The sequence below is a fragment of the Mustela nigripes genome, chromosome 1, assembly GCF_022355385.1.
Source record: "Mustela nigripes isolate SB6536 chromosome 1, MUSNIG.SB6536, whole genome shotgun sequence".
NCBI lineage: Eukaryota > Metazoa > Chordata > Mammalia > Carnivora > Mustelidae > Mustela > Mustela nigripes.
In genome coordinates, this window is record NC_081557.1 from 102,203,858 (window position 1) to 102,222,159 (window position 18,302).

At 41.2% G+C, this 18,302-nt stretch overlaps 1 protein-coding gene and 1 pseudogene across 11 annotated transcripts in view; both read right to left on the reverse strand.

Moving 5' to 3' along the window:
• GRIA4 (glutamate ionotropic receptor AMPA type subunit 4) overlaps positions 1 to 18,302 on the reverse strand; it is a 386,735-nt gene that overhangs the window by 282,587 nt on the left and 85,846 nt on the right. The window lies entirely within an intron of this gene.
• On the reverse strand, positions 616 to 4,554 carry LOC132003205 (60 kDa heat shock protein, mitochondrial-like; annotated as a pseudogene).

The window sequence follows — 18,302 nt, forward strand, 5'->3', positions numbered from 1 at the left end:
AAATTAAATTATCTGTAGGCATGGACAATGACAGTGGTAAAGCACAATATATTGTCAATGGAAACTAAAAACTGATGATTATAGTGAATTTCTTAACATCAGCCAGCCTTTTCATTTTCTTTAACTGACTTCTCTGAAATTATTGGTGTGAAACATTGCCCCGAGCATCCTGTCAGAGTTTATTAGCATTGCTGTAGCACCATTGTAGAGAGCAGAACATATTCCTCCCTGACCATTCCACTTACCAATAAAACAGCTCTTCTAACCTTCGCCGGATCGATGATTCCTTTCTCTACCACATTTGCAGAATCTCCAAGCAGAGCATCACAAACTACTTTGGAGGAACTTAGCCTAGTGGTCTCAACTATCGATCATCCTTCAACATCTACATTCCTAGCAATGGTCTTTGCAAAAGTTTTGAGTGTTCTTTTAAACATTTCTGTATTATTAAAAAATACTGAGGCATCTGGGTGGCTCAGATGGTTAAGCTTCTGCCTTCGGATCAGGACATGATCTCCAGGTCTTGGGATAGAGCCCCATGGTGAGCTCTCTGCTCAGCGGGGAGTGTGCTTCTCCCTCTCCCTCTGCCTCTTCCCCTGCTTGTGCTATCTCTCTGTATCTCTCTCAAATGAATTTTTTAAAAAATCTAAAAAAAATCTTCATTTTGCTGGAATTAGTGTGTCTCAGACCCCCTCGCAGAACAATGCCTTCTTCCACAGCGCCCCGCTGCAGCTTTGAGGGACCCGCAGCTCATTCTTTCCATTCACTTCCACATCGCCTGTCCCACCAATCTTCAGCAGAATGACTCCATCTGCAAGTGTTTCTTGAAACACTTCATTCAGTGTTTCCTTTTCATGATTTTTGGTTATGGCATGCTACTGCTCAGGGATTTCTTGCATAGGTCTTTCAATTTGAGCCCATTATCTTTTCCTTTCCAGCACATGGGTTCATCTTTGGTCATAGGGACATTTCCAACTTTTCCTAAGTCATAAAACTCAACATCATCAAGATCATCAAGATCTCTGAACATCGAACCGCCTGCATCAATAGCTATGTGTTTAAGTAGGTTTTTCTATTGTCACCAAAACCTGGAGATCTGACTCCTCTCATCTGAAGACCAGCTTTTGGCCTATTCAAAATGCGTGTATTTAGAACTTGTTCATTAACATCTTTAGCTTTTATGACCAAGGGCTTACAAGGAGCATTGGCAATTTCAAGGGCAGGCGTAATGGACCAGACACTAGACATCTTCTTTTCACTCAATATAACATAGGCGTTCACATTTCTGAGCTTTTGATGTATATGAAGTATGGAGAAACCTCAACTTAATAATTTATGATTCATCATTGAGTGTCTTCCTTCCTTATTTGGGATTATATCCTTCCTTTCAATCTTCTCTATCGTATCAGAAATGATATTGCCAATTTCTTTGTTTGCAGAAATCACAGCAACCTAAGCAATTTCTTTGGGTGGTCAACACAGTTTTGGATTATTTCTTAAAATCAGCAATTACAGCATCTACAGCTAACATCACACCTATTCCAATTTCCACAGGATTAGCACCTCTGCTAACCTTCTCCAAGCCTTGCTTGGCCAGATAGGACACTGATCTGGTAGCCATGGTCTTGGATCTTTGGCCTTTTCATTTGTGTCCCTGGCAAAGTGTTGAACAAGCATAATTCACATATTGTTACATTTACCCTAGGTCAACTGACTTTGCAACGATCACACCATATTCTGGGACTTCTCAATCACGAATAATCACTAGTAATCACCCCAGCATCTACTGAAAGGTCTACTATACTTTGAAACATTAAGGCTCAGAAATCTGCACTGAATTTTACATCTTTGGCATAAGCCTGAGTGAGATGAGGAACCAGTCCCATGGACAGTGGACTCATCTGGTGAAAGACAGTAGTAGGTCCTCAAGCATTTCTGCAAGGGGTCTACGGGCGTGAACCTTGACAGGCATGGGAGAAAGTCAGGCACACCCAGCAATAACCCCGTGTCCCCTCTCTGCACCGCTCCCTCTGCGCGGGCCCTGTCGGTGTGACACAGCAGCCTCCATCCTCTCCCAGTGGCCATGCCTGGCAGTCTGTATACCACACTTTTTTAACGTTAGTAATATGTCTTGGAAATTACCCTATATTATTTGATTGAGGTCTTCCTCATTCTTTCCCACAGTTTCTAAGTACTCTGCTGGGGAGATGCACCATATTTTAATCAAACACTCTCCTGTGTACAAGCATTTAAGTTGTTTCCAATACTGTACAAATCAAATAACGCTGTAGGGAAGAACCTTGTGCAAACCTACTGTTGGAGGTGTATCTTTCAGAACAGATTCCCAGAAGTGGGACTGCTGGATCAAACGACAAGCACATGTACAGTCTTGTTATATATTGTTAACTCTCCCCCCAGAAGGACTGTGCCAGTTCTCATTCTCACTAACAATCCAGGAGAGTCCCTGTTTAACCACAGGCTTACCAAGAGGACATGTTGTCATACTTTTTAGTTTTTATCCATATGATGGCTGAGAAATGACATTATTTTATTTTGTATTTCTCTATGTTTGAACTTTCAAAAAAAAATATAAAGTCACTTTTATTTTTTTAAAAAAATATATGTGAGCTTCTACTCATGTCTATTTCATATTTTACCATTGGGCTTTGATCTCTTTCTCTTTGGTTTTAAGAGTTATTTATATATTAAGAATATTAGCCCTGGGGCACCTGGGTGTCAGTGGGTTAAGCCTTTGCCTTCAGCTCAGGTCATGATCTCAGGATCCTGGGATCGAGTCCCGCATCGGGCTCTCTGCTCGGCAGGGAGCCTGCTTCCTCCTCTCTCTCTCTTTCTCTCTTTCTCTCTCGCTTGCCTCTCTGCCTACTTGTGATCCCTCTCTGTCAAATAAATAAAATCTTTAAAAAAGAAAAAAAACAATATTAGCCCTTTGTGTCACATGTTGCAAGTATTTTCCTCCAGTTTGTCAATTATCTATGATATTGTGTTTTTTTTTTTTAAATTTTCATGTAGTCCAATTTATCAATGTCCTCTTTTAATTCCTCTGGAGTGTAAGAAATAGAAAGTATTTTTCCAAAGTGAGAATAAAGAGAGAACAAAGAGAAATTTATCTCTTTATTCTTCTAGTTCTTACATGTTTTCATTTTTTTCTGCTTAAATTCCTGATCTGTTTGGAGTTTACTCTGGTAAAAGATATGAGAAATGTACCAATTTTTTTTTTTCCAAATGGTTACCCAGATGCTCTATAATCATTACTTTAGAAGTTCAGCTTTGCCCTAGTAATACCCCAAAGATGTCACCTATTTCACAGAGTAAACTTCCTTACATACTTTGATCTATTTCTAGGTTTTCCATTCTGTTTCCTGGTCTCACTGTGTACGCCCATGCCAGCACCACACTAATTTAATTATGGATATTTTGAAGTATATCTTTACCCCCTTGTATCTAGGAGGGTAGCTGATATCCCCTCATAGATTTTTTTTTTTCAGTGTTTTCCTGCTTCTTCTTAGATGTTTGTTTTTCCATATGAACTTGATTATTAGTTTGTCTTATATAAAAAAAAAAAACCCTGCTGGTATTTTGATAAGATTGTATTAAGTTTATAAATTAATTTAGGGAGAACTGGCATTTTTATAATATCATGTAATCTAATACAAAAGAAAGACATGTCTTTCCTCTTGTTCAGGTCCCCTTCTGTGTCTTTCTGGTATGTTTTAGTTTTCTTCATAAAGTTCTTCATCACACATTTCTCTTCACATCCTTCGTCTTGTCGTCTTGTTTGTTATAGTTGCTAAAGAGGCTTTGCGCCGCTCATCCACATCTTTCTTTCTTAGGCAACTTAAGAAACTCTGAGCGAACATCCATGTCCTCCTCCAGTCCTTTCTCTACATTCAATCCAGAGTGATCTTTTAAAAGTGTAAATGTGCTCATTTTCTTTCCAAGTGCTTGAAAAGCTTCTACATTTATTAAGATGAAGACTGAGTTCCTAATTAGGCTTCTCAAGTCTCCCATCTTCTGGGCACTTTGTGGGCTGTAAGCACACTGGCCACTTTTCTGTCTAGGGGGGCCCTTCCCCTAGCTCAGGTCCTAGAGCTGGTGGAACAGCACAACTCTTTTAGCCAACATCAGGAAAAGACCTGGGGAGCACTGACCTGGGCAGCCATGGGTGAGAAAGACATCTCAGAAGCCCAGCTTCTCAAGGGGAGGTCCTCACATGCCATTGGAGAAAACTATGTATATACACATATATGTGGAAGCAGTGGAGATGGTAGGAATAACCTTCCTAGTGCTGACCTCTCCCACTGCAACAATGCACAGACCTGAACTATCAAGTGATGGTGACCAATTCCCCAAGGAAAAGGAGAGTGGTAAGTGAATGCCCATTCTCTCCAGCAACACCCGGAGTCCTGGGGTAGGACCTCCATGACTGGGAACAGGAAGGAGATGGGCCAAGAGGCAGATAAGAATATAAAAGAGCATTACAGGGATGAGGTCCCCGCTGTTTGCACTCAGGACTTCTGCAAGAAATCCTCCCATGAGCCCTTGGGAGTACCTCACTTGAGGATCTCCCCACCTGGTCTGCAGGCACCCTCAATGTCCGGCTGCTAAACACACACTGAGTGGGCCCCTGGGTGCACTACTGTGCAGCCAGTGAGAGGCAGGGAGAGCACGCAGACTTGTGGACTGCCGAAAAACCACGGATTTCAGTTATAGCGCCACCTTCTGGAAAATAAAAGAGAGGTAAAAGGGCTTTACCCCTTTACCCCAAGTTGTAAGGACCAGAAAGGACATAAAAACTGAGGAATTCTGCCACAAGAGGGAGCGAGCCCCGCATTGGGCTCTGTGCTCAGCAGGGGGCCTGCTTCCTCTATTTCTCACACAAAGACAGAAAACCCCAGATGAAAACAGCACCAAGGAACAGAATACCGGTACCTTAAGGCAACTAGTAGAGACTTTTGCTATTTCAAAGGCAGAGGCAGCAGAGTTAAAAATACAAGGAACATGAAACGTGAAGGAAGCATATTATCACTAAAGATAATAATTCTCCAATAACTAAGCTCAAAGCAGTGAAATTTTATGAGCTAGCTGACGAAGAATTCAGAATAGCTGTCTTTGAAAAACTCAATGAACTACAAGAAAACTGAAAAAGACAACTGAAAAAAATCATTAAAAAACACACACACACAAATTCTGGAGCTGAAGATTTCAATGAATGAAATGAAAAATCCAACAGAGCACATCTGCAGTGAACAGAGCAAATGGAAGACAGAATAGGTGATTTCGAGGATAGGAATTTTGAAATAAGCCATTTAGAGGAGAACAAAGGAAAAAAGTGCAGAGAAGAGACATCTAAGTGATCTATGGGATTCCATCAGAAGAACAAATATTAGACTAATCAGGGATCCAGAACAAGAGACAGTAAAGGGGGCAGAAAGTTTATTTGACAACTTCCCAAACCTAGAGGCAGAACTGGACATCCAACTTCAGGAAGCTAACAATTATCTCAATACAAAAAAAACCTCCTCTAAGACACATGATAACAAGATTGCTAAAAATCAAAGATAAAGAGAGAGTTCCAAAAGCAGCCAGAGATTAAAAGATTATAACCTACAAAAGAACTCCTACTAAACTATCAATATAAAGGTATCAGTATCATATATATAAAATATAAAAATATATAAAAATATAGAAATCAGTAGCACTAATAAGTACATACTAACAACAAAATGTATGCAAAAAACTTAAAACATGTGACATTCATGAGGCATCTAGAGGACACAGTAGGTTGAGAGTCCATCTCTTGATTTTGGCTCACTTCATGATCTCAGGGTCATGAGACTGAGCTCCACATCAGGCTTGGTCGGGGGGGCGGGGTAGTCTGATTAAGATTCTCTCTCTCCCTCTACTTTTTCCCCACCCACCTCCTCTCTCTGTCTCTCTCTCTTAAAGAAAAAATGACATTCATAATAGCAGCAAAAACAATAAAATAGGGGCACCTGGGTGGCTCAGTGGGTTAAGCCTCTGTCTTTGGCTCAGGTCATGATCTCAGGTTCCTGGGATCGAGCCCCGCACTGGGCTCTGTGCTCAGCAGGGGGCCTGCTTCCTCTATTTCTCTGTCTGCCTCTCTGTCTACTTGTGATCTCTGTCTGTCAAATAAATAAATAAATCTTTAAAAATAAATAAAATTTAGGAATAAATTTATCCAAGGAAGGGCAAGAGCCATACAATGAAGATGACAAGACTTGGAAAAAAGAAATTGAAGAAGACACAAAAAAATGGAAGGAGATTCTGTGTTTATGGATCACAAAAAAATAATACTGTTAAAAGGCAAGTACTACTCAAAGGCATCTATAGATTCCATGCAATTCCTATCAAAATTCCAATGGCATTTTCCATAGGTGTAGAAATAAAACGATCCTAAAATTTGAATGAATCCATAAAAGATCCCAAATCTTCAAAACAATCATGAGAAAGAACAAAGATGGCAGGATCACACCTCCTGATTTCATACTATAATACTAAAGAGCTAAAGTAATTTTAAGAGTATAGTGCTCCCATACATTAGACATAGAGACCAAGGGAACCGAATCGAGAGCCCAGAAACACACTCTCACATTTATGGTCAGCTGATAGTTGACAAGGGGGGCAGGAACACTCAATGGGGAAAGGATAATCTCTTTAAGACATGGTATTGGGAAAACTCATAACCACATGCAGAACTGTGAAACTGAACCCTGATGTCATATTAGAATGAAAAACTTACTCAAAATGGATTAAAGACGCAAAGATAAGATCTGATACCATAAAACTCCTACAAGAAAACACAGAAAAGAAGATCTTTGACACTGGTCTTGGTTCCTTGACATTGGTGTTGATTGTTCTACCAACTGGCCCTTCCCCCATTTTTCTCCCTCTCCTCAGGCCTCCCTCTTCCCTGAGACACAACAATATTGGAATTAGGCCAATTAATAACACCACAATGGCCTCTAAGTGTTCAAGTGAAAGGAAGAGTTGCACATCTTTTATTTTCAATCAAAGGCTAGAAATAATTAAGCTCAGTGATGAGCGCATTTTGAAAGCTGAAATAAGCCAAAAGCCAGGTCTCTTGTGTCAAACAGTTAGCTAAGTTGTGAATGCCAAGAGAAATTTCTTGAAGGAAATTTAAAGTGCTAGTTAGTCCAATGAAATCATACAAATGATCATATCTATCTATCTATCTATATATATGGCAGCCTTATTGCAGTACGGAGAAAGTTCTAGTGGTCTGGATAGAAGATCAAACCAGCCACAATGTTCCCTTAAACCAAACCCTAGTCCAGAGCAAGACTCTACCTCTCTTCAGTTTTGTGAAGGCTGAGAGAGAAGCAGCTGCAGAAGCAAAGTGTGAAGTGAGCAGAGATTGCACATGAGGTTTAAGAAAAGAAGCTGTCTTCATGACATGAAAATGCAAGACGAAGCAGCAAGTGCTAATGGAGAAGCTGCAGGGAGTTCTCCAGAAGGTCTAGTTCAGAGAGTTAATGAAGGCACTTACACCAGACAAGAGATTTTTTATGTAGATGGAGCAGCCTTTTATGGGGAGAAGCTGCCATCTAGAACTCTCCTAGCTAAAGAAGAGAAGTCTATGCCTGGCTTCAAAGCACAGAGTGACCATCCTGTGAGGGGCTCCTGCAGCTGGTGACTATAAGTTGAGCCAGTGCTCGTGTACCGTTCTGAAAACCCTGGGGCCATTAAGAATTATGCTCAGTCTCTGCCTATATTCTACAAATGCTGCCACAAGACCTGAATGACAGCACCTTTGTTTGTAACATGAATATTACTGAATATTTTAAGCCCATTACTGAGGTCAATTGCTCAGAAAAAAGATCCCTTTCAAAACGTTATTGCTCATGGACAATGCACCTGGTCACCCCAGAGCTCTGATGGAGATATCTAATGAGATCAGTGTTGTTCTTGTGCTTGCCAGTACAACATCCATTCTGTAGTCCATGGATGGAGAAGTTTCAACTTCGAGTCTTAATGTTTAAGAGATACGTGTCACAAGGTTATAGCTGGCATAGACCGCAATTCCTCTGATGTGTTTGGGCAAGGAAAAATGAAAACCTTCTGAAAAGAATTCACCTGTCTGGATGTCAGTAAAAAATTCAAGATTCACGGTCAACATATCAACATTAATGCGAGTTTGGAAGAAGTTGATTCCACCCCTCAGCAATGATTTTAAGGGGTTTAAGACTTCAGTGAAGTAGCTACAGATGCGGTGAAAACAGCCAGAAGAGCTAGAACCAGAAAGGGAGCCTGAAGATGGGACAGAAATGTTGCTTGTGATCAAACCTGAACAGATGAGGAGTTGCTTCTTAGGGATGAACAAAGAATGTGTTTTCTCCAGATGGAATCTAGTTGTAAAAATACTATGAGATTTGTTGAAATACAATGAAGCATGTGGAATACAACATAAACTAAGTTGATAAGGCAGAGGCAGAGTTATAAAAACTCTAATTCTCTAAAGAAGTTCTGCTGTGGGTACAATGATATCAACCAGACTTGCATTCTATAGAGAAATGTTCATAAACAGAACAATCAGTGAGGCAAGCTTCACTGTTGTCTTATTTAAGGAAATTGCCATGGCCACCCCAGCCTTCAGCAGCCACCACCTGACCAGTCAGCAGCCATCAACATCAGGTTAAAATCCTCCACCAGCAAAAAGACCCCAACTCGCTGAAAGCTCAGGTGATGGTTAGCATTTTTCAGCAATAAAAGTCTTTTAAAATTGAGATATGAATGCTGATTTTCAGACACAATGCTATTGTACATTTAATAGACTACAGTACAGCAGAAACATAACTTCCATATGCACTGGGAAACCAAAACAGTAATCTGACTTGCTTTATAGCAGTGGTCCAGAAAAGAACCCTCAATTCCGTGGAGGCATGCCTGTATATGGAGGGGAAATAAAACCAGGACAGAGAAGAGATATCTGCATTCCTGTACTTTTGCAGCATTATTCATAATACCTAAGATACGGCAACAACCTAAGTATCTATCAGCAGATAAATGGATAAAGAAGAGGTGAGATATCTGTATCTGTATCTATCTATGTATATCTTCCTTGTGCACGCGTGTGCGCGCACACACACACACACACAGTAGAGCAATACTCAGCCATGAAAAAGAGAAATCCTACCACTGGAACAACTGGATGGACTTTGAAAGCGTTACACTAAATTAGAGTAGTCAGAGAAAGACAAATGCTGTAGGATATCACATATATGTGCAATCTAAAAAAAAAAAAAAAAAAAACCAAAAACCCAAACTCATAAAAACAGAATATAACGGTGGTTACCAGAGGTGAAGGATGGAAAAATTGGGGAGATGCTATTTAAGGACACAAAGTTGCAACCAGCAGATACGTAATTCCTAGAGATACAACACACAGAATCGAGATTATAGACAATTCAGTATTGTACATTTCAAAGTCACTAAGAGATTTTACTTAGTTGTTCCTGTCATAGAGAAGAAATGATGATGATGGGACGTGGCACAGGTGTTAGTGAGAGCTATGTTGGTCATCATACTGCAATACATGTGTCTCACACCAACAGATGGAGCCCCTCACACTTACACAATATGATATGTCAATTACATCTCAATAACATTTTAAAAACCACCTATTTTTTATTACTGTGATTTGTTATTACATTAAAAAAATTTTATTGTGTGAGTTTATTTCCATTCCCTTTCCATCAGCCATTAGTTGTGTATGTTTCTCATTCTTTGGTTTTCTTATTATCTTTATTATTATTATATGCTTTGTTTTCTGATTATATATAAATGTGCATTTAAAATATCTTATAATTATGTTTATCCCTGATTCTTTGTATTTTCTTATTTTGCTCCAGAATCATCTCAATACTTGGATATTAAATTCTATTTTCAATTGTCTTATTTTATATATAATGAATTAGAACTTGTGGTTTATCTTCAAGGTATACATAGTGATAAGGTTATTTGTCTTCAATGACTAGAAAAAGTATTCATATAAGAATGTAAGTGGCTAGATAAAAATTAATATATTTCTGTTATCAAATATTTACTTTTCAGTAAAAATATAAACAGAAGATTTACCAGTTTTGAGTCATACACTAACTTTAGGGGGAGTTGTCTTAAAATTCCATAGTATCAGGTCTGAATGTGAATTATACTTATTAATTTCTTCATTTTCAGGTGCTGTCACACATCCAACAATTAACAGTTTCCGGGTGGAAGAGACTAAGTGAAGGTGCGATCTTAATCAATGACTCACCCCACACTGTTTAATTGCATTCAAAGAGGTTAAAAATTATGTTTGCTTCACACCTGCTGAAAGTACCAGCCACTATCTTAAATAGACCTCATTTCACATTCATATGAATACACATAACTCTCTTTTTTACGATGGAATGGAATTCTTGATCAACATGTAATGGATACACTCTGCTTTGAGATAAAGTAATGCTTTACTTTAAAATCACACAGGTACATATTTTGAAGCCTCTAGCTGTCTTGAAGGATCTGTAAACTTCCAAAAGTGACTTCTAAGTAGATATAATACGGATCCTTATCCTGCACCAACCCCGTGCATACAAGCACACTGGCATTGCAGTTAAGAAGGAACTCATTCCACAAACAAAGCTGAACATCTATTGTGTACCAAGCACCATGCTGAGTACAGAAGGTTTCCCCAGTGGGGAAACAGCGAAGGAAGAAAAGCATTTCAGCACTCTGCATTTTAAACTCTAAGAGAGGGATGACCACAGCATGACAAATATGCACAGATAAAAGATGCCTAATTTCGTCTCAGGGGACCAGGAAAACTCTGGTTACAACAGTCTTCAAAATGAAACCAGAAATGGGAATAAACCCCACTAAAAGTGGGAGAGAAGTTTTACAAAGTATAAGAATAACGTGTGCAAAGTTCAGAGTCAGGGAAGAACATATCTTCAGGGATTTTCTAGGTAACTCAAAAATCACTGCAACTCAAAGGGATTGGGAGTAGCTGGGAAGTTGGAAAAGGAGCAGGTGTCCATGCATGATGGTTGTCTCATGCCATGCTGAAGACTCTGACTTTGCTCTGAAGATAAGAAGAAGCTGATACACATTTGCATTTATTTTTGTGTTGTTAGGAGAATGCACTGGAGAGGAGCCAGACCAGAGGCAGGAAAACCAAGAGGAAGTCATGCATGGGTCTCAAGAGGCGATGGTGGCCTCAGCTCATTAATATCAGTGGGAACCAAAAGAAGAGGTCGGTTTTCCGGACAGAGCTGACTTACCATTTTGAATGCTTGGATTTTGTGGTGAGGAGGAGAGAAGAGTTGAGGATGGCCCCCTAGCTCTGACCTTGTGCATAAATGTATTCACTGAAGATCTCCAGCACCTAAATGTCACATGGGATTTACGCACCTTTGTCGGCAGTGAGGCTCCAATATGGAGGGAAGTAATTAGGCCACCTGGAGGGGAAACTAGTAATAGGAATGATTTACTCTGGCCTAGTAGGACGTGCCCGGCATAGGCCTACGATTGCCAAAGCAACAGTCTCACTTAGTAAAGAAGATGAAGACAATATGGTAAAATTCTAGAACCTACCAAAGGTTCAAGTGTTATATCTGAAATGGGCTGATTCATTCCTCTCTCTTTCTGCAGTTATATAATCAATGCATCACATCAGGTCGGTGGTTGTCAAAAATGTTTTTGCCACCGTGATCTGTGTCATCCTCTCAGAGGGACACTTCCAGGAGCGGCTTTGGCTGCCCTCCTCCCGTACTGCCCGCGTTCTATGACAGACCGTTGCATCTCTATGCTTTGTTAGGCAGCACACGATGTGCACGGATTTGTAACAGTTATCCATTCATTCACTCAGCAAACATTTACTGAGTGTCCCGCTCGGTCCTAGGAACTGCTCCAGGCTCTGGGAATAAAACAGTGACTAAACAAAGTCCCCGCCTTCCCCTTCATTGGTGGTTGAAGACCGATAATAGACAAATATGCCAGAGGGTGAACCATGTTTGGAAGAATAAATACTCAGGGTAAGAAGAACAGGAAGTGTGGGCAGCAGCGGCCAGCTGTGCAATTTCTAATGCAAGAAGGGTGGTTAGGACGAGCTTCTCTGATGAGATGCTCTTCCAACTGAAGGACGGGGTAAGGGAGTGAGCCACGTGGATACCCATGGGACAAATGTCTCAGGCAGAAGGAGGAGTTAGTGCAGAGGCCCTGCAGGATCAATGCAGGAACATACTCCTGTCTCCATGGAACAGCACCTACTGTTGTGCACTTACTGTATGTATGCTAGGGTCTGTGCAAGGTGTAGCAAGGAAAACAGAGAGACATTAACGCAGCCCCTGCCCTCACAACACGTATACTTTAATAAAGGAGATAAAAGAGGTAGAAAGCTGAGGTGTCAATATAAAGAAAAAATTACAGTATTACTTCTGGCGGAACAGACTGGGAAACAGAGCACAGCTTAAGAACCGGAGCAGTGAAAGGTCCATGTCGTATCCATACCCAAATGACCCGGCCGGCCTATGATACCCGAAGTGAGGGTCACACTCAAATGGCGTGACTATCACGCGATATAATCTTGTCCCAGAGAGCACTGCTCATTTCCTGAGTGACTCTATCAACAGGCCTTGTAGGTTACCTTTAAAATCAAATAGCAGGGGGCACCTGCGTGGCGCAGTCTTGGTTTTGGCTCAGGTCATGATCTTAGGTTGGTGGGATTGAGCCCTGCATCGAGCTCCTGGCATCAAGTCTGCCTGTCCCTCTCCCTCTGTTCCTCCCCTGCTCTATCTCTCTCTCTAATGAACAAGTTTAAAAACCTTTAAAAATAATAAAATCAGATAGCAAGTTTGGAGCACCCACCAACAGGGTGCGGGGGAGCTGTTTGCCTTCTTCCTGCTCCATCCTTCCCACGCAGCACGTGGGATAAGAGAGGCTCTCTAGTAAAGATTTTCTGAATGAACGGATCACGGAAGGGAAAACAAATGCCCAGAGTTTAAGTGCTACTCCTGAAAACACAACTCTTGACTGTTTCGGCATTAATAAAGGGTAGAAAGGAAGACAGGTGGACTCAGGGTGGGGGGGAGCTCTGTGCACACGGGCAAACAGTACGACGCAGCCGAGAGGAAGTTAGGAGGACCCGCACGGACAGACCCAGGGGACGCGACAAACGCAGGAACTGGGTGCTCTTCTGGACAAAGATTCGGCCTGACTTCACGTCGAAATGGACATCCTCTGATCAGCAGCATGTTCTGCAAGTAGCAGTTGCAGCTGCAAAGGCGAAGCATAGCGTGATGTGCAGACTGAAAGGGCCTGTTGTTCACAAATCAGACTTTCAGTCACACCTGCACGTGTGCCAGAATTGGCGTCCAGTGTCATCACCAAGGATGACTGCTAACAGCATTCTACCCACACAGCGCTCTACCCTCATTCCCGAGGTGGCCGTTTAGTCTATGCACATTCGCTCTGGTTTTCTGACAGACGACACGCAAAAAGTTTTCCTGGGTTCTCACTGCAGTTTCCTCGAGGCTGCAGTTCTGTCCACATTGATTTGATCAGAGTCTCCCTTGGTGTCTCATTGGGAAGCAGTTCCACGTTACTAGGGAAACGGACTCAAGTCTGAGTCTCAGTAAATGGCACGGAGGGTGAAAATCCCCTCCAGCCCCACCTGAGCTCTACTGGAGCTCACGCGAGACTGTTACCTTAATTTGAGGCTTCCCTATGTGCATATAAACAGAATTTCAGGGAAATGAAGAGATGCCACAGTTTTCATTAAATTTCTATAAAGATATTCATTCTATCTTGGGCACTGTTAAGATGCTTTAAACCATAACCTTACACTATTATTGCACTGTTTATACGTCGCATTAATAATTTTCATTATAGTCACCTAACATTCAAATAATTAAATTATATTTTATGGTTCTAAACTTCATTAAAGACTTCATTTATTTGCACATAATAATAGCACCAGGGATGATAGATGAAAAATGGCTGCTGGGTATAAAATCGGTGCCACATTAGCAGAAACTTCTCCACAGATGGATTCATTTTCGTTATTTGTAGAATGATATTTCCTTATTTCTGGGACGTGGGGAACGCAAGACACTGCCCTGTCTACAGTAATAACAAGGCCTCTACAGCCACCCCTCCCCCCAGCTCTCAGGCCCTAGCCGAGCCCCCAGCTGGATGAGCGGATGAATGAAGGAGCACAAGTGTCTGAGTTCCAAACAATTCCAGTCGTGTCAGGGAGCATTCGAGTTAGGGAGGAGCTCCCTGAGGTCCAGAAAGCGCGTGCGTTCTGCTTTTCTGAAGCTCACACTCCCTGACCATCTTGAATACACAGTCCCTCTGCCCTTGTCCTGCCTCTCAGCTGGCTGAGTCCATACTCTTTTCAGGCTGATCTTAGCTTAGGGTTTCTTAACCTACTTTTCTTGAGTGAAACGCAAGAGTCCTAAAATGGTAGGCAAAATTGGTGAGTATATGTGCATTTGGGCATTTTTCCGGAGCAAAGAGAGACAGCCCAAAGCTTTTATCAGCTTTTCAAAGGGATGCTGTCTTCCAATGCAGGTTAATAACTACCTTCAGGTGCCTTTTCACACATCACCAAAAAGTCCCTCACTGTGTTCTCAGGGCTTGTTTATTTTTTTTTTCCAGAAAATAATAAATTACTAAGTATGCTAGAAACCTTAAACGATAGTTATTTTGGAACATAAACTATGTTAGCAGGAAAATGCTATTCTTTTGTCTCTCAGATACTGCCTTCTATGCAGAATAAAATAGACTTTAAAAGTCCTTATCAGCTCTGAGCATTTCAAAAAATTAAATTTTAATAAGAAGTAGTATCTCACAAACTACAGAATGCTTACATTATCAAATTTTAAGTACCTTTAATACATTAGAAATGGGAGTGAAAAGTCTTACTAGGAGGGCGTACGGGGGTTCTGGATGAACCAAGGCCAAGTGCCTAACAAGTCTTTGGGGCTTGGAAGCAGTTTCACAGATGAAGGAACTCCTGAGTAGCAGGTGTGAGTAAACTGAGAGTTGGGAGAGGGAAGAGACAGTGAAAACTCAGCACACCAGCCTGCAGGCGCGGCCAATGTAAACATCCAGACACATCAGGGAGACTGGCTTCTTTGGGGAGCTAGACATTTCATCAGGAGAACTGAAATGCCAAAGGGGTCAGTCTTTCTGGTCATTTCTTAAAAGAGTTTGTCTGCCCTCATCCAGAAGGCAACAGAATGTACTAAAGACTTCAAACCAGAAGATGCAACTCGGGACCAGAAACCAGAACTATCTGATGTTCAAAGTGTTCACACATCAACAGCTGAGCGAAGTTAGTTTGAATACTTCAGACCCCTAGAATTTGGCTGCCAAAATCTTCAAGTTTAAGGGATGGCTCCTAGGCAAAAAATAATAATAATAATAAAATCTAAATTCTCATTTCCTGTCAAAGGAATGGCTGTTCTTTGTCAGGAAATTAAAACAAATAAATGTAACTATAAAGAGGAGAGGACTTAGGGGCGCCTGGGTGGCTCAGTAGGTTAAAGCCTCTGCCTTCAGTTTAGGTCATGATCCCAGGGTCCTGGGATGGAGCCCCACATCGGGCTCTCTGCTCAGCAGGGAGCCTGCTTCCTCCTCTCTCTCTGCCTACTTGTGATCTCTGTCTGTCAAATAAATAAATAAAATCTAAAAAAAAAAAAAAAAAAAAAAAAAGAGGATAGGACTTTACAACTGTGCTCTGAACTCAGTCATGGACTAGTCTGCTAAAGGTTAGGAGAGAAATCCGGACTGAGTGGCACTGTTTGGGAAAGATCAGTCCTTTCAAATTAAGGTAAGTAAAGTGGGAGAAGCAAGACAAGAAAAGATACCCACTCCCAACACACACACTTCTTGGTGAGGATAAAAACATAAGGAACTCAACAAGAAGAGGGAGGAAAGCAAGGTAGAGGGTGGAGACGGTGGTCACGCAGCCACTCTGTGAACTGAGGAGGATTCTCAGAACAGACTGGTAGACGCTGTCGGAGCAGAGATGAGAATGGCTGGAAGTACATGACTGACATACAAGGTCTATAACTGGGCTCTTTTTTAAATTTTTAAAGATTTTATTTATTTGACAGAGAGAGCACAAGCAGGGGGAGTGGCAGGCAGAGGGAGAGCGAGAAGCTGGAGCCCAAGGCAGAACTCAATCCCAGGGCCTTGAGAACATGACCTGAGATGGAGGCAGACGCTTCCCCGACTGAGTCACCCGGGCTCCCCACTAAGTGGGCTTTTTAGAAATGAAACAGAACAAAACCAAACTGAAAAACCTAAGATGTCAACACAGCATTTTGTGAGGACATACAGAAGTGGGAAATGTATACAATTTTTAAAGCGATTTTTCAGCCTAAACTAAATGAATAGACGGCATTTTCGTGTGTACAAGTTAGCAGTCATCAGAGTTTGATAGCTGGAGGAAAGGTAAGAGAAAGCAAGATGCTGAGTTCAGAACTGCCGCTCACCAGCCCGGCGTCCTCACACGAGTTCCCGTGTTAACCTTAGTCCCTGGATTCCACGTCTGTGAGATGTTTGGGAGTACTAAGTGGCTGGTTACTGGGCATTTTTCCTATTTCCAATCATTGCAATAGAACTGTTAAATAGAGCCTATCATCCACATTTTTAGATAAGAAAATTAAATTTAGTAAAAGTTAATGTACCAAGGTTACACACATAGAAGTAAAAAAACTTACTAAAAAATTGTTTTTAATACCTAAACATACACATATACACAGAGAGAGTATCTTATTTACTTCTGAGTTTACAACATTCTATTTAAGACATGGTTAATATAATTCCTCCATTTTATTAATTTAATGGACAGAGCATATGGATAAAAACAATTTCCAAAGTGAATGGGTGCTACAACTTAAAAATGCTTTAGAATTTTTAAAAAAATATTTGATTTATTTATTTGACAGAGATCACAATTAGGCAGAGAGGCAGGCAGAGAGAGAGAAGAGGAAGCAGGCTCCCTGCTGAGCAGAGAGCCCGATGTGGAACTCCATCCCAGGACCCTGGGATCATGACCTGAGCCAAAGGCAGAGGCTTAACCCACTGAGACACCCAGGCGCCCCTGCCTTAGGATTTTTAAAAGTGCTCTAAATTGAACTCAGAAACAAACACCATGGACAATACAAAAAAGAGCTGGCCCCAAGATTGACTCCTTTAAGCAACCGAATCAAATATAAACTCCTGGAGACAGGATTTCTGTCTGCCTTGTCTCGGATGTATCTTCAGTACCTGGAAGACGACTTGGCCCCGAGCTGGCTCTCAATAAATGTTTTCTAAGAAAAGTCGTTTTCTACAGGCAGTTAACTTTTAGATTCTTAGATTGCAGGACACTGTATTCAGACATTGGATCAGCCCCGAGTTAGCCAGTGGATGAAGGGATAGGCAAAAAGAAGTGAATCCTGGCACAGAGTATGATACAGCAGTCAGGAACAAGGCAGGGGTCTGGGTAAGTGGTCTCCAAGAACATGCTTCTGGTGGGAGGGAAGGAAGTGAATACGAGGTGCTGTGTCAGGGTTTACGATGAACAAACGGGTAAGCCAGCATTTAGACGACAGAAAGGTGTGAACACCACGCTGAGAACAACACCGGCGGAGTCTTCTGAGTAGGAAGCACGGACACACAGGAAGAAATGCCAGATTCCCTGGCCGTCGAGGAATACTGACACGCTGACATGCTCTGTTTCTTATGTTCTGGAGCTTAAGACACAGACTGTTCTACGATCAGACATTTAAGGCGTGCACGTGTGATGAGCACTGGGTGTCACGCTGCACCACCAAATTCTGTTCCTGAGACCAATGTTAACTAACGAGATTTTAAATAAAAACTTGAAACAACACCCCCCCTCCAAAAAAAATTAAAAAATTTTGCTCTTTTAAGTCAAAACCAGTGATTGAGGTTTTTTTTTTAATAGCTATTTTTAGAAATTCTAAACACCAAGAAATGTTCTTCTTTTCCCTTAGCCAGATGTCACCTGCCACTTCTTTGGATAAACTGCATATTGATCAGATCAAGAATGTAGTCATTAAAAAAATGTTTTTGTAACATACACAAGTAGTTTAGTTTGTAGCAGAGTAAGTAGCAAACTTCATCATTATATTTTTGCTCTTTTCAAATGATGACTTGATTCTGGTCCTTTATTTTATTTAGTTATGACTTAACCACTGGCTGATTGAAAATATTTTAAAAACCCAATGTATTAATATTAATAA